Source organism: Balaenoptera musculus, chromosome 10 (assembly GCF_009873245.2).
Source record: "Balaenoptera musculus isolate JJ_BM4_2016_0621 chromosome 10, mBalMus1.pri.v3, whole genome shotgun sequence".
NCBI lineage: Eukaryota > Metazoa > Chordata > Mammalia > Artiodactyla > Balaenopteridae > Balaenoptera > Balaenoptera musculus.
Window position 1 is genome coordinate 41,852,460 of NC_045794.1, and position 23,335 is coordinate 41,875,794.

The 23,335-nt window shown below is 46.3% G+C and overlaps 1 pseudogene; it reads left to right on the forward strand.

The window, feature by feature from the left end:
* Positions 1-18,142, forward strand: part of LOC118902769 — a 31,170-nt pseudogene extending 13,028 nt beyond the window's left edge.
* The last annotated feature ends 5,193 nt before the right edge of the window (positions 18,143-23,335 follow it).

The window sequence follows — 23,335 nt, forward strand, 5'->3', positions numbered from 1 at the left end:
CAAGAGAGCTGTAGGGATTGGCTGACGCCGGAGACTTTGTCTGCCCAATCCCGGGCCTCCCGGCAGCTTGGGCTCCAGCACTCCACCCCACCCCACCCCCACCCCCCGCCCCCCACAGGTCGGTCCCGCCCATAAATCAGCTCCGTCAGCGTTAATGGCTCCTGACTAATTGCCTGGACTGGCTCCGGGCTCGGGTCGCCAGCATTAAAATTCAATCAGGCCCAGCGCTGAGCTATTAAATATTCATCAGGAGAGCTTCCCGAAACCAGGCTGGGGGATGGGGATGGATTGGGTTGGAGGGACTATCCGAATCTACCAGCTCCGGAGGAGGCTCCCTGTTCCTCCCCAGTACTCTCTCATATCCCACAACTGCTGCCTGATTTCCATCCTGCTGGACCTGATTTCTCTCTGGAAGTCCCTAAGCCCTCTCTAGAGACTCCTGGGAGATTGAGCTGCCCTGCAGGAGTGTGGTGTTAAGTTATGCCGAGGGGCTGCCCTGTTCCTCTGCCTTGCATCCCCTCCATGCCTGGGCACCTCACCCCATGGACCTCTCACCCAGTCAGTGCCCACTGTGGGTCATTATTAATGCTGGAACCTTAGGTCCCCACAGGAGTAGAATAGCTCCAAGGTACAGATGACTTCATCCTTAGCAGAGACCAGTAGGGGCCCCTACGTGCCTGGTCCTGCTGCCTTTGCCAGGGGCTTTGCTGGCGCTACTCTGGCCATCTTCAGCAGGCTGGAGAGAGCTCCAGGCTGGGCAGCCTGGTCTGTGCCGGAAGGGAGGAGGGGGCTCTGTGCAGTCCTCCTCTCCTCTCCCCTTCCCCCAGGAATGCAGCCTGTCCGAGCGCCTGGGCCCCTGGCCTGATGCTGAGCAGGCTGCCTGGAAGTTCTCAAGGAGGGTACCCAGGAGGAGGGGGCTGGGGCTGAGGGCCTGTAGGGGGTCATGGGGAGGGTCCTGGACCGAGCAGGAAGTGCATCCCCACTCACCCACCCACACATACACACTATAGTTGGAGGGTTACAAAGAGGGTTTAGCAGGTGTGATGACAGCCATGGCCCAAAGGCTGGAGTGAGCCACTCAAATAAGGACTGGGAATTTTCCTAGACCCTCCATGTTGTATTGAAATATCATGTGACACAGCTCCAGTTCCTGGGCCTGGAGGTGCTTGAGTTAGGGGGAAGAGAGAGCACCAGGACATATGCTAGGAGAAACCTGTTCCCTTCCCCGGTTTTACAGAGAATCCTCAGGAGCAAACCACCTGTTCACAAGGCTCTTCCCCTGCCCTTTGGACTGCTCCCTGCTCCTGGTGCCTGAGGTCCTGCAGGAAATTAACCCTGTGGGGCATGGCAGAGGCTGTGACTGCCAGAGCCACAGAGCGCCTCATAGATGCTACAGGGGAGGGATGGAGGCCGAGGGCACCAGTTACTACAAGGCCAGAAGCAGCTCAGGGCACCAGGAGGCATGTGAAGTTCAGGGCACGCTGTTTGGGGGGACACTGGAAAGGACTTCTTGTTCTGCTACTCTGAGATCATCAACCCTTGGCCCAGCAGGAAGCCTAGGATTCTGGTCTGAGAACCCCCAGTCCCCCAGAACTTAGGTGCTCTCCTAGCAGGAAATGGGGGTGAGAAGCACCTCCTCTCCAGGACCCAGGCAGGCCCCAGAGCTGGGTGCAGGGCAGAATATGTCTGGCAGCGATTACGAAGGGAGCTGGGGCTGAGAGGCCTCAGACTTCAGCAGGTCAGGAGTGACCTGAGCCAAGTGTCTGATTCCAAAGCCAGACGTCACAGGCAATCCAGGATTCCAGCTCACCCCACGTGTGGTTCCCATTAGGGCTGGCTGGGGTCTTCCTGAAGGCCAGGCGGATTCCTGAGCCCCTCCCCCAACACAGCCCCTCCCTCTTGGGGCTGTTTGGAATATCTTACCCAGTTCTTCCAGGTGGCCTGCTAAAGTGCAACCTTGGGGATTTTCTGGGGCATCCCACTCCAAATAGGCCTCCCTGCCCGCTAGATGATGTTTTGCAGTGTCAAAGGGGACAAAGGGATAGGCGACTTATAACCCCCCAGGGAAGGCTAATCCCTGAAGACCCCTACACTGTGCCTGGGGCCTTCCCTCCTCTCCAGGTTAGCTGCTTTTGTTCAGGCCTCAGCCCCTCTGGTCCTGACGCTTGCAACTGACCTCACTGACCAGGCCTTTCCTCCATAATGCCCCTGAGTGGGCGTTCTAAAACCCAGGCCTGTTATTCAGATCATTTCCCTCTTACAAAACTTCCAACAGCCTTCCAGTATGTTTGCATCCTCAGATATATCTGTGCTATGTGTGTTTTAGACACACACACCATTTTAAAGATTTAAAAAATAGTTGTCAACATTTAAAAACCAGGAGGCAACACATAAAAATCTACACTTGTAATTTTTCTTGAAAATAGCTGACAATACTAAGCTCACAGGCTGCCATGGCAACAACTGGCCGGAGCTGAGTAGCAACTGGTCTTCCAGAAGGGATCCCTGGGGCTGACGTGAGCACCACAGTCCCCACCAGTCCCTATTGCCTCCCAGGTCTGAGGCCCAGATGAGTGAATGGCCTTTTTAATCACTGGGCTGGCACTGACCTTTTTATCTTACTTCCTGTCAGTTTCACTCCTTCCAGCATCTTATGCTCCTTTCTGTCCCTCCCGGTGCTGACACTTCAATTTGCTACAACAAACCCAAGTCTAAGGTATGTGTCTCTTCAGCCTCCTTCACACACCTCTCTGCTCCTTATCCCAGTCAGCTCCTCCCCTCCAACACTCCTGCTCCAGACACATCACTACCTTCACAGTCCCGAGTCTTTGCACATGCTGTTCTTTTTTTTTTTAATTTTTAACATTTTTTTTGAAGTATAGTTGATTTACAATGTTGTGCCCATCTCTGCTGTACAGCAAAGTGACTCAGTTATACACATATAGACATTCTTTTTTTTTTTCTTCAATTTATTTTTTGGCCTACGGAATGTGGGACCTTAGTTCCCAGACTAGGGATGGAACCTGCGCCCCCTGCGGTGGAAACTCGGAGTCTTAACCACCAGGGAAGTCCCTACATTTTTTTTTTGGGGGGGGGGGGTGTGCTGGGTCTTCGTTGCTGTGCATGGGCTTTCTCTAGTTGCAGTGAGCAGGGGCTACTCTTCATTGCGGCGCGCGAGCTTCTCATTGTTGCAGAGCATGGGCCCTAGGCGCGCCGGCTTCAGCAGTTGTGGCTCAGGGGCTCTAGAGCGCAGGCTCAGTAGTTGTCCTACATGGGCTTAGCTGCCCCGAGGCATGTGGGATCTTCCCGGACCAGGGATCAAGCCCATGTCCCGTGCATTGGCAGGCGGATTCTTAACCACTGGACCACTGGGGAAGTCCCCTACATTCTTTTTAAATATTCTTTTCCATTATGGTTTATCACAGGATATTGAACATACGTGCTGTTCTTCCTGCCCCATGAACTTCTATTTCTTCTTTCAGCCCAAACCCAGAAGCCTCCTGACGCCTCCGGCAGGCAATACCTTCAGGTTGTCCAGTGGTCCCTAGGATTCCAGAACATCTCACACTGCATCCCCACCCTATAGTGACAGCCCCTCCAGGGCTGGGAGCAGGCCTGCTGAGCATCCCCAGGGCTCACCTGTGTTGAGGAATCAGGCCATCAGGTGGGTGATGGGGATGGTTGGGGGGAGGGGTTGTAGCTTCGCCCCTCTGGAGCTGGCCTCAGTGGCAAACACAGGTTTGTTGGAGTTGGCAAGGTTGCAGGAGGGGAGGTAGCAGGCGTTCTGTGCTGCAAGGTGAGGTCCTCGGTCCTCGGCAGGAAGGACACCTGTGTCACCCAGGGGCCTTGACATGAGAAGGTGGGTGAGGGCTTGATCTATATGGGAGCCTAATCTCACTCCGGATCACCTGTGCTTCTGCTCCTGGGGGATTGTTTAGACCCCTGAGGGGTGTGTGAAGATGTGTAAGCATTTGGGCAGTGCTTCCTTGTGCCAGGGCAGTGGGGTACTCTGCCCTGTGAGCACTCCCAATGCCCCCAGAGCTGCCATCAGTACAGGGATGGAGACGACAATGTCCCTCACCACTTGAAGCTGATGTGGCAGAGACCCCAGGAGATGGGCTTGAAACCAGTGAGGCTGCTCGCATCATCTGTTCCCTGGCCTCCTGTCCCTAGCCCACCCCCTCTTCCCCAGCGGAGTCTTTGCTTCCTCAGGGTCCCCAGCTGTCACAGCACCTTCCACAGGACCCAGGCAACCCCTGTCATCACTCCCCCTGCCCCGGGGGTTCCCCAAGACCAGGGGCGGGCCTGATGCTCCTGGTCTCCCCAAGGCTAGCAACTAGCCCTCTGTGGAATCACCCAAGAGGTAGATACTGGGGTATCCCCATTTTACAGAGGAGGAAACAGCGGGGAAGGAACGTATTCAAGATGCCCCACCCTTGAGGAGTAACTGGACGAGAATTTCAGCCCAGCCCGAGGGAGGTGTCTGAGAGCCAAGTTCTGTCTCCTCCACCCTGCCTCTTCCAGGGGGTTCCAGGCCCTCCCCTGGGTTCCTCACCCTCCCCTCCCACCCACACCAGTCACAGCCATCCTGTTCAGAGATTGATGCGTTAATATCCCAAAGCAAGACTTAACCACGGACCAATGCGTGCGTCAGCGAGTTGAGGAGGGACAACCCCCAGGATGCTTCAGAATTCTCGACGCCACCGGGAGCAGAACCTGAACGCTGGGATTCTGTGTCTTGTAAAGCTGTGTGACTCCAGGAGGCGAATCCCCGTCCCCAGCCAGAGAGGCGGGTCGGGGCGCTCTCGGTACCCCCCAGCATTCGCCCCAAGGTGGGTTCGCGGGTCACCCCGGAGCTCCCGCCCTCCCCTCCCGAGGCGGGGGTGCGCGTAAGAGGGGGGGCGTTCGGTACGCCCCAGCCCCTCCCCCAGGCTTGGGGGAGGGGGAGGGGAGGAGGGAGCAGATGGCAGCAATTACCGCTCGGACCCTCCCCCGCCCTTAGCCTGAGGCCGGAAGATCGGCCTCGCAAGCTTTCGCGGGCGGGAGGGGCGGCGGCCTCTGCGGCCTGGACTCGACTGGGCCGCGAGCGGGGTGAGGGGCGCAGGTCCGGGAGGGGACTTCCTTCCCCCGGGGAGCGGGGCTGGGAGATTCCCTTAGGAAAGGCCAAGTCCTCCCTTCCCGCTCCCAGCCCGAGTGGGTTCAGGCCGGTTGTCCCTCCAAGCCCCGCGCCTGTAGGTCTCAGAGCTCCTAGGATGTTCAGGTCCGGCCAGGGGTTCAGGCTGGGGAGAGGGGAGCTGTACGGTTGTGCAGGTTGTGATCTAAAGAAGGGCCGGGAGTTTAGAATGGGGTCCGGAGTCCAAGCTCGGGCCTTGGCAGGTGTTGACTCTGGAGGAAGGCAAGGGACACCTTTTCTCACTGAGGGATGGAAGGAGCAAGCCTGGACTGCCCCCGCTTTAGGGCAGCGGTCTGTGTGCCGGGGAGCGGATGGCTCGAGGTGGCCTGTGTGGGGCAGGGGCAGGGCCAGAGAGAACAAGAGGGCTCTCAAGACCCAGGACACGGCTCTACAAACTGGGCTTCCCTGGCCCTTTCTCTCTTCCCGAATTCCTCTTCCATCCTTCCCTTGTCCAGTTCATTAGCAAAATTTGGCCTTTCTGTCTCTAAGCTGTATCTTGGATCAGACCCCGCCCCCGACCTCTCCAGCGTGCAAGCCCCTATTACTCCTACTTCCTTGCACAGCTTCAGAGGCTTCTGTCTGCTCTCCTGGTTCCCCAACAGTCAACTCATACAGCTGCCAGGGGGGCGTTAAAAATACCAATCAGAAAACAAATCAGAGCATGTCACTCCCTGCTAAACAACCTCCATGGCTTCCTCTGGAAGAGAGCCCCAACTTCTCACCCTGCCCCTGCCTATGCCGACCTCTCCTCCGTCATTCCCCCCTCTGCTTAGGCACTGCTCACCCTGGCTGCCTTTCTGTTCCTTGAACTAGACAAGCTTTTCCCCACCTCTGGCCTTGGCCTTGCAGGTCCCTTTGCCTGGAACGCTCTGCCCAGCTCCTTCACAGGTATGTCACCTCCCCATCAGCCCTGACCACAATACTGAAGCAGCCCCACACCCATCTGCCTGATGTACTGTGTCACTTAACCTCATCTGTGTCTTCCACAGAACTTACCACTTTCTGTAACTATCTTCTTCATTCACTTGGTTTGTGGTCTGTTTCACCTACCAGAATGCCAGCTTCATGAATTCAGGTGTCTTTCTAGTTCTCTGCTAGCATGATGCCCAGCACAAACCTAGAAGGTGCTCAGTATTTCCATACATTTCAGGAATGCGGGAGTCCCTGGGAAATGAACTGGACATTAGTCCACCTGGTCACCTCTAAGGGGCCTACTCCCTGGGAGGGGCCAGCTGCAAACCGCTGTGTTCACCCAAATGCCTCATACACGTGGGCAGGCCTGTGGTTTCCAGTCACGGTAATCTTAGCAGCCAACACTTACTGAGCATTTACTATGTGCCAGGCATTAGGTGCTTTACATGGCTTAATTAATTTAATTTGTGTGACAAAGTACATACTAATATCGTCAGTTTACAAGTAGAGACACACAGGACACACACGATGGGTGATCGTTCAGCAAACATACACACGCATCATCAGCGTTGGATTCATTAATTTTCATTGTACAATAGATGCGTGAGGTGAGTAATATACGGTTGAAGCTGGGGCATTTAATAACTACCGCAGCAAGGTGGAACAGAACAGGAGAACAGAACACCAGGGAAGGGGCAGCATGGGGGCACAGGGCTAGTTTGGGCAAGTGAGTAGTAGAGGACGTTTAGGCCACAGACTGTGCCCTTGCTCTGGGTCCCCACAGCACTCAGAGGTGCAGCTGTGATGCAGAGGCAAGGGCCTGGGTCCTGGTGTTCTGCCCTCCGCCAGAGGGCAACCACTTACCTTCTCAGGGCCATATTAACGTAGTGTCGGGGGAGGCATACACAATATCTAACTCCCAGAACCCTGGGCAGGATTACATTAAAAAATGCCCTAACCTATAAGGGAAAAGTATCTGGAAAGAAAAAGAAAAGATATATATGTATGTATAACTGAATCACTTTGCTGTATGCCTGGAACTAACACAACGTTGTAAATCAGCTATACTTCAATCCAAAAAAAAAAAAAAATTGCTTGTGGAAGTCATCAGCTGCAGAGGGCTTGCTGAGGAAAGAGATCAGAGTGCACGTTGCCAGCCTGAAAAACTGGGGTTAGAGCTACACTTTTGGCCCCTCTAAGTCACAGCCCTCTGTTGTGTGCTCCTCCAGGGCGGGCCAGGGTCTGCCTCTGTCCTGGGCCTGGCACAGTTAGTACTCAATGAGTGTTTGTTGAGTGAATACACGTGTTTGTTGAGTGAATGCCTGGCTTGAGGGAATGACCAGGGGATGAGTAAGAGAGGGAAAATAAATACCGTGATGTATTGACACCCAAACTCAAAGGTAGAGTGAACGAAGCAGGGACTAGAGACACCCTCTGCCTCTGAGCCTGTTTCTTCATCTGTCAAAAGCAGTGGAAAGGCTTGGCCCACTGTTCTCTCTGAGCTCCAGCGTGGATCAGATGAGATGCAGCAGGTCCATGGAGGCCCCCCTTTGCTATCTATGCTGAGCTGAAGTGTCTGGTGCTCCCCTCCCCCGACATCCCTGTCCCCCGGAATTTATAGATTCTTCATTGTCCTGCACAAAGGCTTTCTTGGGGAGGAGATGGGGTGGGTGAGGAGGCTGGGGAATTAAAAAGTCAGAGGCTGAGTAACAGCCGGCCACACCCGAGGCCCCATAAATCTGCCCCAGCTCCCTGTAAGATGGACTTCCTTTGCTTTCACCCCGAGCAGCTTGCAGGGCTCTGGCTGCTGGGATCAGTTCATCCTCCCAGCAGCTCTGGAGCCTCACCAAGGTGGAGGTGTGAGGGGCATGAAGACAAGACCCTGCGAGTGGTGGGGGACTCCTACTGTTTTATCCCTCTGACGTCAGAAAGTCCTCTCCCCCATTTCGCTCCACTCCCTTGCGCGCCCTGTAATTCGAGTCCACTGCTGTTGGTTCTGAGCAGAAAAGTGAGCGTTCTGTGGGTATTCTGAGTGCAGACCCCAGAAAGCAGCCTCTCCCCCCACTCCGGCTTCTCAGGGAGAGAGGGCTGGGGCTGAGAGTGGAATCGGCAGATGGCGCAAGGCTAACAGATGACATGGAAAACAGAATTACTCAGATGTTCTGTCCCTCCATCTTCCCCCCAGAAGGGATGGCCTTCAAACTGAAAAGAGATAATGATATCAGTTGGGAGGGTTGAGGAGGAGAGGAAGGGAAGCCACAGGGTACAGGGGACCACAAACCAGCACGGAAAAGACCTGGCTTGGAAGCCCATCCCTGCCACTCACCAGCTGGGTGATCTCAAGCAGGTCCATTAACCTCTCAGAGTCTGTGTTTCTTCATCTATAAAATGGGTCAATGAAAGAACCCTGCCTTACCTTCTCACTGGCTTTTATGAAGATGATGTGGATTTTCCTCTTTGTAAAATGGGCTTTACAACTTGTGAAGGTGTAAAAATGTAAGAGGTTACTTATAAACTGTAAGTGGCAGCACCTTAGTTGTTTGTAAAATTATTTTTTAAACATTTTTTCTTACAACAAAATAAAATGGAGTAGAAAACATTAGAGCGTGCCACAACTACTGAAGCCCGCGTGCCTAGAGCCCATGCTCCGCAACAAGAGAAGCCACCGCAATGAGAAGCCCTCGCACCGCAACAAAGAGTAGCCCCTGCTCACGGCAACTAGAGAAAGCCCACGCACAGCAACGAAGACCCAACACAGCCAAAAATAAATTAATTTAAAAAAAAAAAAAAGAAAATATCACAGTGCATCACATAGTTTTATAAAACTTTGCTTTTAGTTATAGGTATGTTCATGTGTCCTGGGGCTGAAGGTAGATGTATTTACTGTGGGTGATGGTCAAAAAAGTTTGAAACATTCCAAATGGAGGAGATTCTTTAGTGAGATCTCCAGAAAGGAAGAGTGGATGGATGGAAGCCAACAACAAGAAATGCACCAGGTGAAACATATGTGTAATTGGTGGTGGACTGTGGAACCCCAGGCTGGGAAGATGAGCCCTGAGAAGCTCAGTATAACTGAGGTTGGTGGCGATGGGTGGAGGGGCTTACTTAGGACCTATCTGCTCTCTCGGTGCGTAAGGAGGCTCTCTTTGCTTTGGAAGATGCCTGGGGCCTGAATCCTGAGGATGGTGACCCTGAACACCTGCTAAGCCACGGATGCTGCTCCCTCAGCAGGGCCCTGAGCTGAGCCAGCAAGAATGGGCTGGTCAGTGGGAACCTTGAACTCCTGTGCCTGGACCCCTCCCACAAAAGTCCACTAAGAGTGCAACAGGTATGATGTAGCGGTGGGCAGGACCCCCCTGCCTGAACTTCACCCATGACCCTCATCCCCACCCCCACCCCAGGGGCCACAGTCTAGTGAGGGTGAACTGGTCAGAGGGGGCCCTAAATCAATCCCAGGCTTCCCTGGTTGGCATTGAGTTACGAGCTGTGGGTTTTGTGATGTAGATCGTGGTTGGGGAGGAGGGGGCATGACCTATGGCAGGTCACACAGGACCCCCAGAAGGGGCCAGAGCTGGGGTCAGAGGCCACCTCCTCCATTCTCCGCCCCACCCTGCTGGGTACCATTCCTAGTCCTTAAGCTGGGTTGGGCCGTTTCCCTACTGACCTCTGGCCCCAGCTGTACCTGCCACCAGACCTGTAGGGTAGGAATAGGGGGGTTCATGCTGCAAAAAGATCCTGGAAGAAAGGAAGAGAATGAGATGAGAGGACACTTGGCTCCTGACAGGTAGCTGGTCTGTGCTCCAAACTGGACCCAAGCGTTTTCTGAGCTCTTTATCTGCAGATTTGCCACTGTGCTCTCCCCCAAACTTCCCCTTTTTTTCTGATTGAATTCCACATGTCAAGACTCCTGCAAACCCCAGCCCAGAGGATTAGACGGCTGGAGATATGGCATGACAGTCAGAGAGCAAGATAGAGAGAGAATCAAGCTGGTGCTCCAAACAATGCACATTATCAGGGCTTAAGAGAGAGAGTTAGAGGGGTAAAAAGATGCAAAGATCCAGACAGTAAGATGAGAAAGATCAAAAACCGAAAAGATGGAGAAAAGGTGAAGCCAGACAGAAGGAAGACAGACAGAAGGCAGTGAAGAGAACTAGGCTGAAGAGAAACTGGAGTGACAAGAAAAGAGCATTCTGGTAAACTCCTGTCAGACCCCAGCAGCTCAGAGATCAAAAGGAGGATAACCTGCACAGTTCCTTCACTGTTAATCCTTAAGGCCGCCACACGGAGACTCCAGAAGGAAATGTACCTGACAGGCACCTGTGTCACCCAGGATGTTACCCATTATTTGACACATTAACCAGCAACCTCCACTCCCCCACTGCCACAATCATCTCTATCAGCAAAGACATACACAGGAAGGGTCAAGACCCAGGCTGAGGAACTGAGCAGTGGTGAGGGAGGGACATAGAGGTCTCCCGAGGACCAAGGCCTGGACGGGGCACCTCCAAATGGGCATCGCTGCAGATGGAATGTAAAAGAAAACTCATGAAACTTCTGGGTACCCAGACAAGTTGACTAATGATGACCTACAAAAAAAATTCTCCTGTCCTTTGTGGTTTGTGCCATAAATCGAACTCTACCACTCTCCCCCTGTGCACTAGTCCTGCCAAGACCCTGCACCTGCACCTGACCCCAGAACCCTCTGCTATAGCCTCCACTCTGTGGGGTGGGGATGCTGTCCCAATCCCTGCACAGGGCTGCCACCTGCTGGCTGAGAGTAGCCTTGCAGAAACGGGACCCTTGCGGAGGCTGGGGGGTGGTGTGTACTGAACTGGCAGGAGCTTCTCAAGGCTTGGGGGAAGAGAATTTGAAAAGCAAAATGTGAAATCCCCTTTTACCTAGCTAGATGTTCCTGGGGCCTCTCAGCACAAGTTAAAGGCTCCTATCTTTCTAGTACAGTCACTCCTGAATGGTGCTGAGGGGTTCTTCAGGCCAGAGGAGAGCCTCAGGAAATTCACATTTCCTGAGTGGCGGACACTGTGCTAGACGCAGGAGACAGAGGGACCAAGGTGAGGGAAATAGCCAAGTATGAGATTAATGATAACTAGTATGAAAAGCACCGGAGCCAAAATATATGCCTGACACAAAGTAGGTTTCAATTAATAGTTATTGAGTGAATGAATGAATTTCTGAGACAGCACTGAGGAATTATGAACTCTGTACAGGAGAGATTGTGGAGGAAGAGGAGGAAATAGGGAAATCTTTCTGATTCTTTTCTTTCCCCCTTTTGTTATCAAGTAGTAATTATCCTGGTGGAAGATTCAAACATTAAAAAGCAAAATATGAAGGTTCCCTTTCATCTCATTCCTATCCCCCTCCTTAAGTTAATCACTGTCAACATTTTAAAAAAATATTTATTTATTTATTTATTTGGTTGTACCAGGTCTTAGTTCTGGCAGGTGGGCTCCTTAGTTGTGCCTCGCAGGCTCCTTAGTTGTGGCTCCAGGGCTCCTTAGTTGTGGCATGCAAACTCTTAGTTGCAGCATGCATGTGGGATCTAGTTCCCGACCAGGGATCAAACCAGGGCCCCCTGCATTGGGAGCACAGAGTCATAACCACTGTGTCACCAGGGAAGTCCCCACTGCCAACATTTTAATGAGCTTCATTCTTTACAGTAGTCCTCAACTTTGGCTGCACACTAGAATCACATGAGGAGATTTTTAAAATCCCCTTGCCCAAGTTGACCAATTACCTCAGAATCTCTGGGGTGCATTCCAGGCATCACTATTTTTTTTTAATATTTATTTATTTATTTTGGCTGTGCCAGGTCTTAGTTGCAGCACTTGGATCTTTAGTTGTGGCATGCGAACTCTTAGTTGCGGCATGCATGTGGGACCTAGTTCCCCGACCAGGGATCGAACCCAGGCCCCCTGTATTGGGAGTGTGGCGTCTTACCCACTGGACCACCAGGGAAGTCCCCAGGCATCAGTATTTTTAAAAGTCCCCAAGTGATTACACTGTGCAGCCAATGTTGAGAACTACTGTTTCAGGCCTTTCTATGCATTTACATACATGTAAGCAGCCAACTGTACATGGGTGCACACACACACATGATATATATATTACATTGAGTTTTTCTTCTCAATTAACAACATTTCTCAGAGATATTTTCAGAGCAATCCATATGGATCTATCCTTTTTTTTTTTTTTTTTTTGGCCATGCTACACGGTATGTGGGATCTTAGTTCCCCGACCAGGGATCGAACCCGTGCCCCCTGCAGTGGAAGTGTGGAGCCCTAACCACTGGACTGCCAGGGAATTCCCCTATCTTATTTTTTTTTTTTAATGAAGGCAAAATCTACACATGCATATTTTCCCAAGCCCTTCCTCTACTGATGAACATTTAAGTGGTTTCTAAATTTTTTTACAAATACAAATAATGCTGCAAAGTTATACACAGTATATCTTTGTTCACATATGCAAGTGCTGTTTTGGGAAAGGTTTCTAAAATCAGAATTTCTGGGTTAATGTGTATGTACATTTGTTATTTTGATAGACACTGTCAAAATGCTTTCCATAAATACTTCACTAATTTACATTCTTCCAACAGTGTAAGCATTTAATATTACTAGTGTTTAATTTTTGCTAAGCTGATGGTCCAGAGTAATATTGATATTTCATTATCTTTTTTTAAAAAAATTTATTTATTTATTTATTTTTGGCTGCGTTGGGTCTTTGTTGCTGCGCGCGGGCTTTCTCTAGTTGTGGGGAGCGGGGGCTACTCTTCGTTGCAGTGTGTGGGCTTCTCATTGCGGTGGCTTCTCTTGTTGCAGAGCACGGGTTCCAGGCGTGCAAGCTTCAGTATTTGTGGCACGTGGGCTCAGTAGTTGTGGCGCACAGGCTTAGTTGCTCTGCGGCGTGTGGGATCTTCCCAGACCAGGGCTCGAACCCGTGTCCCCTGCATTGGCAGGAGGATTCTTAACCACTGTGCCACCAGGAAAGTCCCCATTATTGTTTTAATTTGCCTTTTCCTGCTTACTTGTGAGATGAAGCATCTTTTCATATATCTATTTTGGCCATTTGTATTTCTTCTACGAATTAATTACCATGTCTTTTGCCAATTTTCCTATTAGGTTGATTTTTAATTAGGATTAGAGGAAATTTTATTTCCAATAATATGACTGGCTGGACTCTGTACTAATCTTTCTGAGTAAAACAGTAAAAATGCAAGTTAAAATACAAATTATTTTAAAAGCATAGAAGAGCTGGCCAGAGAGCAAGAATTTATTAGGTTAAAATCTAAGGGAAGGCAGAAACTCAGGGAAACAGAGCAAAGAATATGCTTTAGCTTGAGGACAGCTGTTGAATTAGGCAAACTTGAGCTTCAATTTCCATAGCCTTCATATCTGACAGAATCAAGGTGAGGAATTTCATAGAAGATTTCTTTAAAAAGCTAGGAGTCCGGGCTTCCCTGGTGGCGCAGTGGTTGAGAATCCGCCTGCCAATGCAGGGGACACGGGTTCGAGCCCTGGTCTGGGAAGATCCCACATGCCGCGGAGCAACTAGGCCCGTGAGCCACAACTGCTGAGCCTGCGCGTCTGGAGCTTGTGCTCCGCAACAAGAGAGGCCGCGATGGTGAGAGGCCCGCGCACCACGATGAAGAATGGCCCCCGCTCACCACAACTAGAGAAAGCCCTCGCACAGAAACGAAGACCCAACACAGCCATAAATAAAAAAAAAAAAAAAAAAAAGCTAGTAGTCCAAAGGGTATGTTCTGAATATAAGATTGAACCTCAGATAAATCCACCCCACTGTCACCTCCAGGGGACTTTAATGAAAGCCTCCTCAGTGCTAAACTGATGGAAAGGTTCTTATCCCCTCTATCCACTTGAGCTGATCTGCAGCCCAAGTTTACATTATCCTGGGTGATCCAAAAACCTCCAAGTCAGGCATTCCATTGAAAGTGGTTCAAGACTGGTGGTACCTCTAAGTGCCTGGCAGAAGCAAGCTCACACTCTCTGAAAGAAGACACCTTCATCCTCAGCTTCAAGGAATTTCCAACAAAATATTCCAGGGAAAATAAATAGCTCACAGTTTAAAACCAAAAAACACTAAACACAAAAGGAAAAAAGACTATCAGCAAGATCCAGCCCACCCATATAATCCAGGACAATCTCCCAATCTATAGATCCTTAATTTAATCTTATCTGTAAAGTCCTTTTGCCATGTAAGGTAACATATTCACAGGTTCTGAGGATTAGGATGTGAACATCTTTGGGGAGGCTATTGTTCAGCCTATGACAACAATGTTACCTCATTCCACAAAGTTTGAAATCATAGAACTTTAAAATAATTAAATGGACAAATTTAACAGCAGACAAGAAACAATTGAAGAGAGAATTAGTAGACTGGATGCGGTTCAAAAGAAATTACCCAGAATGCACAGAGAAAAAAGAGATGAAAAGTTTAAGGAGATGTTAAGAGACATGGATAATAGAGTGATAAAGTTAACATATGTTTAAATGGAGTTCCAGAAACAGAGGAAGCAAAGAATGAGACAGAGGCAGTATGTGAAGAGAATTTTCCAGAATTGATGAAAGACAACAATTTATAGATCCAAAAGCAGGATAAATAAAAATCCAGAGAAAGGTAAACAATAAGAAATCCATACCTACACATAAGAAAAAACTTTAGAACACCAAAGACAAAGAGAAGATTTTAAAGACAGCAAGAGAAAAAGGACAAACTTTAAAGGAAACAAAGAACTCTCAATAGTGCAATGAAAGCCAGAAATCAGTGAGATAGTTTCAATGTATTATCGCACCCAACAACTGCAACATACACATTCTTTTCAAGTATACATGAAATATTTGGCAAAATTTAACCATATACTAGACCATAAAGCAAGTCTCAATTAATATAAATATTTAAAATTATGTTCTATCACCATAGTACTAGAAATCAGTAGCAAAAATATAATCACCATTTGTTTGGAAGTTAATAAACATACTTAAAAATAATTCATTGGTCAAAGAGGATATAAAAATGGAACAACTAAAACAGTAATTACTGGGAAATTTAAAGTCTTAAATGTGGATATTCAAAGAGAAGAAAGGATGAGAATTAATTATCTATATTTATATCTCAAAAAATTAGAAAAATAATAGCAAAATAAATAAAAGAAAGTAGAAGAAAATATATTTTAAAAGATAAGAGGAAACCAACGCATTAGAAAACAAACAAACAACAAGAAGATCAAAAAATTCTTTGAAAAGACTAATAAAATTGTCAAATTTTGGTGAGATTGCTCAAGAAAAATAAGAGGAGGAGGCACAAATGACTGACATAAGAACACAAACAGGGATTTAACTATACATGTCACATTCATAAAAAGACTGTAAGAAGAAGATATTATGAACAACTTTATGCCAATATATTAAAATTTTTGGATGAAATGGACAAATTCCTAGAAAAAGATAACTTTCAAAATTGACTTAAAAAGAAATTCAAAAAATGAATAGTCCTATTACCATTAAAAATATTGAGTTAGTGGTCAAAAATATTCCCAACAAGAAAACTACAGCCTGGTTGATTTCACTGGGAAGAGTAACAAATATTAAGGAACAAATAATCATGATCCCCTCACAGACTCTTCCAGAAAAGAGAGAATGAGAGAATACTTCTCAACTTACTATATGAGCCTATTTTATGAATTATTATTTTATGATATCAAAACCTGACAAGGGTGATAAGAAGTGAGAATTAGAGGTCAATTTCATCCATGAATATAGGTGCAAAAATCCAAAAGCATTTATAGATAAATTATTAAAATCAATAAGAAAGTTTAGAAAGCTTGTTGCATATAAAATTAATATGCAAAATATATTCTATTAGAATAAAACATAAAATATAAAACAGAACATAAAAATAATATATAGAAATATAGACTATAGGAATAAGCAGTTAGAAAATATTAATAAAATTAATAAAAGGATACTAGTTACCTACCATCAGAATGTATGTAGGAAAAAATCTATCAAAACATGTACAATATAAAATGTTCTATTAGTCAACCACATATCAGTACTTTAACAGACACAAAAAGTTGATTTCTCACTCTCATTCACTCAAAATCTGCCATGTGTCTGGGTGATTATCCAGGTAGCAATCTGGTAATTCAGGTTGCTTTGATCCTGTGGCTCCATCATCTTGCCATGAGGCATCCTCCCCCATCACCAAGGTAGGAAAAAAGCTGCTGGAGAGTCTTACATTAGCAAGTGAATGCACAGGCTCAAAAGGGACATTGTCAATTCCACTCACAACCTATTAGACAAATTAACCACACAACTTCACTTAGTTGCAAGAGAGCTGGGGAAGTATAATCCTCCATATGTCTGGAAGAGATAGAAGAATTGAATATGGGTGGGCACAATAAGTCTCCAGCACAGACCTTTAGGGAGAAAACTATAAAATATTGAAGACATTAAAGAAATCTAAATAAACAGAAGATAGACCATATTTAAGGATTAGAAGATTCAATATTATAGAGGTATCAGTTTTCTTTAAATTGATCTACAGATTAAATAGAAGAGTCTCTTATATGGTCGCAGACAGGTGTTCATTGCAAAGCTGGAGTCACCTGAAGGCTCAACTAGTCTGGATGCCTAAGGTGGCTCACTCCCATGATGCTGTTGATGCCGGCTGGAGGCTGGAAACTCAGCTGGGGCTGTCAACTATAGCACCTACAAGCTGGACTTCTCATAGCATGGTGGCCGCATCCTGAGGGAATAACTTGAGAGAGTGGAGAGTGAGACTTCCAAGGGGGAAGCTGAAAGGTTTCTTCTGATCCAGCTTCATATGTCACAAAGCATCACTTCTGCCATGAGCCCCTAAGACCAGCCAGATTCAAGGGAAAGGTAAATAGAATACCTCCCAGTAGAAGTGTCAAAGGATTTGTGGCCATCTTCAATCTGTCACATTTGACAGACATTCAAAATTCCAGTAGTTCAAAGGACCAAGAGTAGTCAAGACATTGTTAAAGGAGAAAAAGAAAGTGGGAATACTTGTTTTGGCATACCATGATTTATTTTAAAGCTTCAGTAATTAGGACAGTGTGATTTGGGCCCAGGTATAGACAAATAAACCAGGTACCTTCTCTGTAGTTCCTTCACCTTTAACATATGGCTTCTGCCTCATGGTCCAAGATGATTGATTTAGCGCCAGCTATAACTTCTGCAGCCAGAAGGCAAGATGGTGAAGACAAGAAGAACACACTCCCATCGCATTAAAGATACTTCTAGAAACTGAGCATACCATGTCCACTTACAAAGAGTCAATTTAGGCCAGAGCTTAATCACATAGTCATACTCAACGCAAGGATGGCTAGAAAATGTACTCTCTAGTTGGGTAGCCTGTGTCCAGCGAGAGAATTCTATTACATACAGTCCACAAACACATGAAGAGATGTGCAACAATATTAGTTATTAGGAAAATGCAAATCAAGATCATAATGAGATACCACTTTACATCCTTCTAACCAGCAAAAATTTAAAGTGACAATACAAGAGTGGAAGAAGATACAGACTCACAGGATCTCTTTTACATTACTGGGTTCAGTTATAAATGGTACAAACAATTTGGAAAACAAGTTTGCATTATCTCCTAAAATTGTATAATTAAATGATTTTTGACTCAGCAATTCCACTCCTAGAATACTCTTGCATACACAATCATGCAAGAGCGTTTGATGAGAGGCTGGGCAGACTCAGGCCTGGGGCCGTGTGGACGCTCTGGCCCCGGTCCAGTGGCGATGGCAGAGGCCAGAGGAGCTGCAGATTCCAGGGAACTGGAAACGGGCCTGCAGGAGATTGGAGGCAGCTGCACAGGAGCAGGGCTGCCCCCAGGTGAAGGCGAGCACCCTGGAATCCTGGAGCCGGGAGGAGCACCAAGGACAGACAGTGGCCAGGGGAGACCAAGTGTGGGGATCCTTCGGCTCAGCCTTCCTCCAGATGCACTGTGGGGGAATCTGGACATTCTAACCATACAGAGAATTGTTAGAAGATGCAAGTTGAAAAAGGAAGATTCCAATTGTGGTTTGGAACCCTCCTGTGCCAGCAAATGTAAATCTCTCATGGATGGATGTGGGTGCCCACCTGTTCAAATAGCAGCCCGGTTTGTCCTCTCCGTCAGGTAATCCCATGGGCCTCTGCGCCAGAGCCAAGAGGATCCCGTCACTTCAGAAGAGCCTCCAAATTATTACTCAGTAGGCCTCCTTTCAAATGCATCTTGCTTGAGAAGATCACTTGCATTATTTAAAAGTTTAAGAAAATTCGGTATCAAACATCCTGTGAGGTTTGAGAATCCTGTGGTTTATGGACCCACAACTAGATGTAGCCCTGCTTTATACTTTTCCATTGTTTTATGGATGTATCCAGGGCTATGTACTCTTTTTAAACTAAAAGTCTTATTTTTATATTTAAAATGCACTATAATCTTCAACTGAATTTTACTAAATGCTAGTACTCAGTCTGTTCTGTGTGAGTCCCTAACTGAAGTTATCAGGCACAGGACCACTTTTATATTAAAATGGAAATTTCTCATTAAAAAAAGAAGAGTGTTTGGGACTTCCCTGGCGGTCCAGTGGTTAAGACTCCGCGCTTCCACTACAGGGGGGAGCGGGTTCGATCCCTAGTCAGGTAACTAAGATATTGCATACCTCCCTGCTGGATCAAAAAAAAAAAAGAGTGTTCATAGCTGCACAATTTATAGTAGCAGAAACTTGGAAACACCCCAAATATCCATCAATAAAGTAGCATGATAACTGTGGTATATTCACACAATGGAGTGAATATACACATAGCAACAAAGATGACCGGACTGTAGCACCACACGACAATATGAATGAATCTTAGCAATATGTTATTCAGTGATAAAAGTAGACAGCAAAAGGCTACATACAGCATTTACATCCTTTAAGCTAAAATACTAGAATTATATATGTGTAATATACATAATATATATACTTTGAAGGAATACCTAAAGATGCAATAAAACAATATATAAAGGAACAAAACAAAGGGCATGAAATTCAGGATTATAGCTGCCTTGGGTGGGGAGAGGCAGGGGATACACTGGGAAAATCACGTAGTGTATTGTCAAGTTCAAGCTTTCGTTTGGAGGTGGTATTATGGGTGTTTATTGCCTTGTTAAAAATAATTAACTAATTAATAAGCTAAATAAAAGCAGACTATACAGGCACCAATAATGAGAACTGGGTATTGTGATTAATTTGATTCAGCATATATGAGGTCTAAGAAAGAGAAAGAGAAAAAATTAAATCTACATCAACAATAAGCAAAACAAAAACAGAAACATGAGACTTTAATTACGATAGCAAGAAAAACTATAAAGAATCTAGGAATCAACCTAACAATGAATGTATAAGACCATGCTGGAGAAAATTTAACACTATTAAAGAACATAAAGGAAAACCTGGAAAATGGATATATACCATGTTTGTGGAGGAGAAAATTTAACATTGTGAGGCAGTCAACTTTCTCCAAATTAATCTATAAATTCAATGCAATTCCTATCAAAATGCCAGCAAATTTTTTCTAAAGAATTCAACAAACTTATTTGCATTTTTTTTTTTTTTTTTGGCTGTGTTGGGTCTTCGCTGCTGCGCGTGGGCTTTCTCTATTTGCGGCGAGCAGGGGCTATTCTTTGTGGTGGTGCACAGGCTTCTCATTGTGGTGGCTTCTCTTGTTGTGGAGCACCAGCTCTAGGCGTGCAGGCTTCAGCAGTTGTGGCACGCGGGCTCAGTAGTTGTGGCTCACGGGCTCAGTAGTTGTGGCACATGGGCTTAGTTGCTCCACGGCATGTGGGATCTTCCCAGACCAGGGCTTGAACCCGTGTCCCCTGCGTTGGCAGGCAGATTCTTGACCACTGCGCCACCAGGGAAGTCCTGCAATTTTATATGAAAGAATAAAAATCAATTTTGAAAAAGAAAATGAAATATGGAGAACTCACCCTATCAGGTAGTCAGACACACTACAAAGCCGGAGTAATAAAATCAGTGTTGCATCAGCTCTGGAACAGTCTAGTAAAATGATATAAGAACTCAAACACAACATAAAACATTAAAGAAAACTTGAAGTTTATATATGATAAAGATGATGCTACAAATCAGGGGAAAGAGAATTGTTTAATAGATGGGGTTATTTCACTAGTTGGAGAAAAGGCTGGATCTTGTATTAGTCTGTTTGAGCTGCCATAACAAAATACCACAGACTGGGAAGCTTAAACCATAGAAATCTATTTTCTCACTGTTCTGGAGGCTGGAAGTCCAAGATCAAGATGCCAGCAGGGTTGGTTTCTGGTGAGAGCTCTCTCCTTGGCTTGTAGATGGCCTCTTCTCACTGTATCCTCACATGGTCTTTCCACTGTGCTCACACAGGGGTGGGGGAAGGGAGGAGAGAAAAAGAGAAAGAGAGTGTGCTCTGGTGTCTCCCCTTTTCTAAAAGGACAGCAATCCTATTGGATTAGGGCCCCCTATGAACTCATTTAGTCTTAAGTACCTCCATAATATCCCTGTCTCCAAATACAGCCACATTGGGGGTTAAGCCTTCCACATATGAATTTTAGGGGGACACAATTCAGTTCATAACAGCTCTCTTCCTCACACCATATATAAAAGTAAATTCCAGATGGATTAAAAACTAAATATTAAAAGTAAAACTGCAAGATTAATAAGAGAGATGAAGATCCTTGTGATCTTGGAGTGGGAAATTCTTCTTAAGCAAGACCCAAAAGCACAAAGTAGAAGGAGATTTTTTATGAATTTAACCACATCAAAATTCAGGATTTCTTTCGATGAAGTTCACCACAGATAAAGCTAACAGAAAGGTTTATATTACAGTTGCCACATTTAAAACCCATCTGACAATGGGTTTATTATCTAGAATATTAAAAGGAATTCCTGAAAACTCAATAAGAAAAAGACAGGAAATTCTAATAGAACATTGGACCCAGGCTATGAACAGGTGATTCACAGGAGGGGAAACAAGAATGGCTATCAGGTATGTGGAGAGATGCTCAACTTGTTGATAACCAGAAAAATCCAATGTAAAATAGCAATATCCCTTTATAGTTCTGTACCATCAGATTGACAAATATTAGAAGGCCGAATAAGTACAAGGGTTTGTAATGATTTGGGAGACTTTTATGCACTGTTAGTGGGTGCACTGCAAAATAGGAAGCAATCTGACAGTACCTGGTCAATAAGTATGTATGTTCCCTATGACCTAGCAGTCTCAGAGATGCTCTTTTTCAGGTCTACAACTAGATATGTACAAGGATGCTCACTGCAGCATTATTTGCAGTGGCATGAAGTTGGAGGCAACATAGGTGTCCATCACTGGAAGAGTAGATAAGTAATATGTGATGGATGCACACTATGGAATTCTATGCAGCAGGAATAAGAGGGAAGAAAGAAAGAGGTTAAAAGGTACACCTCACATATTTTATCAAGAGAGCAAAGATTTTTTTTCAGGAGCCTCACCCATCAGACTGCTGCTTGCATTTCATTGGCCAAAATTGTGTTACCTGGTCACACCAAACTATAATAAAAGGTGACTAGAGAGAAGGGAGGTTATGGATAGGGATTCTATCATCTAATCAGTGATTTCTGACACATAATCTGGTAGATTTCTTCTAACTGCTGCATAGAGTCCATAGTGTGCATTCACCACATTTTACTGTGATGGCTAGAGGTACAGCAGTCATCTTGTGACCAAGAGGAAAAGTCAAGAGACTCCTAGAGAAGGCCCTGACAACATAAAGTTACTAAATCAACACCAACAGCTTCTTATGCCTGAGCTTTTTATCCCGTATGAAGAATAAACCTCTATTTGTTTAAGCCACATGTGTCAGTTAGGGTTCAATTGCAGACAACAGAAATAAATCTGGCTAGTTTAAATGGAGAAGCAGGCTCTAGGTCCTGGAACAACTCCCAGCTTTGAGAGGCATGTGACCTCTGCCTATGATGGGGAAAACAACAGTCACTACTACAGGAAGATGATGAATCAGGAAGCTGCTCACCAGGACCCTCCTGCATCTGTCATGACCTGTGACAGCAAAACGGATGTCCCATGCTACTTAGTTCTATTCCAAATTTATGCCTCACACAAGAGTAGAACCTAAATCACAGATTCCTAGCTCACAAGAATCTAGGAGGTGTCACTTTAGCTTTCCAGCTTCTGTAGTTTTGGATGGATGTTGAACTGCCAGAATGTGGCAGTCACCACACCAGTGAGGTCAGCTTTTGGTTACTTACAACCAAAGGCACTCATGACTGGCACACTGCACAGAATGCAACAAGGCCAGATCCCAAAAACATAACGCTGAGTAAAAAGAACAAACACGATGAGCTCTGTAGTGCAATCTAAGGTGTTACTTAAAACATACACAAATCAACACTACCTTTTTCAATGAAATGTACATTTTCAAGGATATATGTGTCAATTGGTAAAGGAAAGGAGGAGAATGGGCTGTGGGGATCAGGGATGAAAGAGATAAACCAAATAAAGTAAAATAAAACAAGAGAGAGATCTTGTACAGTCTGATAGTGGGAGTGATATAAGCAGAGCAATATGATTGGCTCCATTTTCTACAGCTGAGGTCCAAAACCAATTCATTAAATTTGATATTTAATAGTAATTTAACTTAAAGAATAATTTAATAATAATTTATTAATTTAATAAATAATTGTAAATAAATGGTTTAATTTAAATGATTTAAGTATTAACACAATTTAAATATTTCATTTTTAATTTACCACACCAGATTAATCCATTAAACTTAATATATCATGATTTTTGTACCCCGAATTCAGCAATTCTTTATACTTTAATTTTCCCAGAACCTCAAAAAATAGATTCAGGTGACCCCTGGCATCCCACCTCCGTCCCAGCCCCTATTTAGTGAGATGTCTTCACCTGCACTCTCTCCCACCACCCCGCCTCACCAAGCCCTGCTCCACCAAGGAGGAAGGGACTTCAGCTTTCGGGGCCGAGTTCGGAAACCTGGCAGCCCTTCCATCGCCGAAAGGTCTGGTTCTGCGGCAGCTAGTCTCCCCAGAAGGCCGAAGGTGAGCGCGTCGCCGGAGAGGCGGGTCTTACTCTCAGAGCCGCCTCCGCGGGGGAGGAGCCGCCCTGACTCGGGCCCCGCCCACTCCGGCTAGGCTCTTGGGGC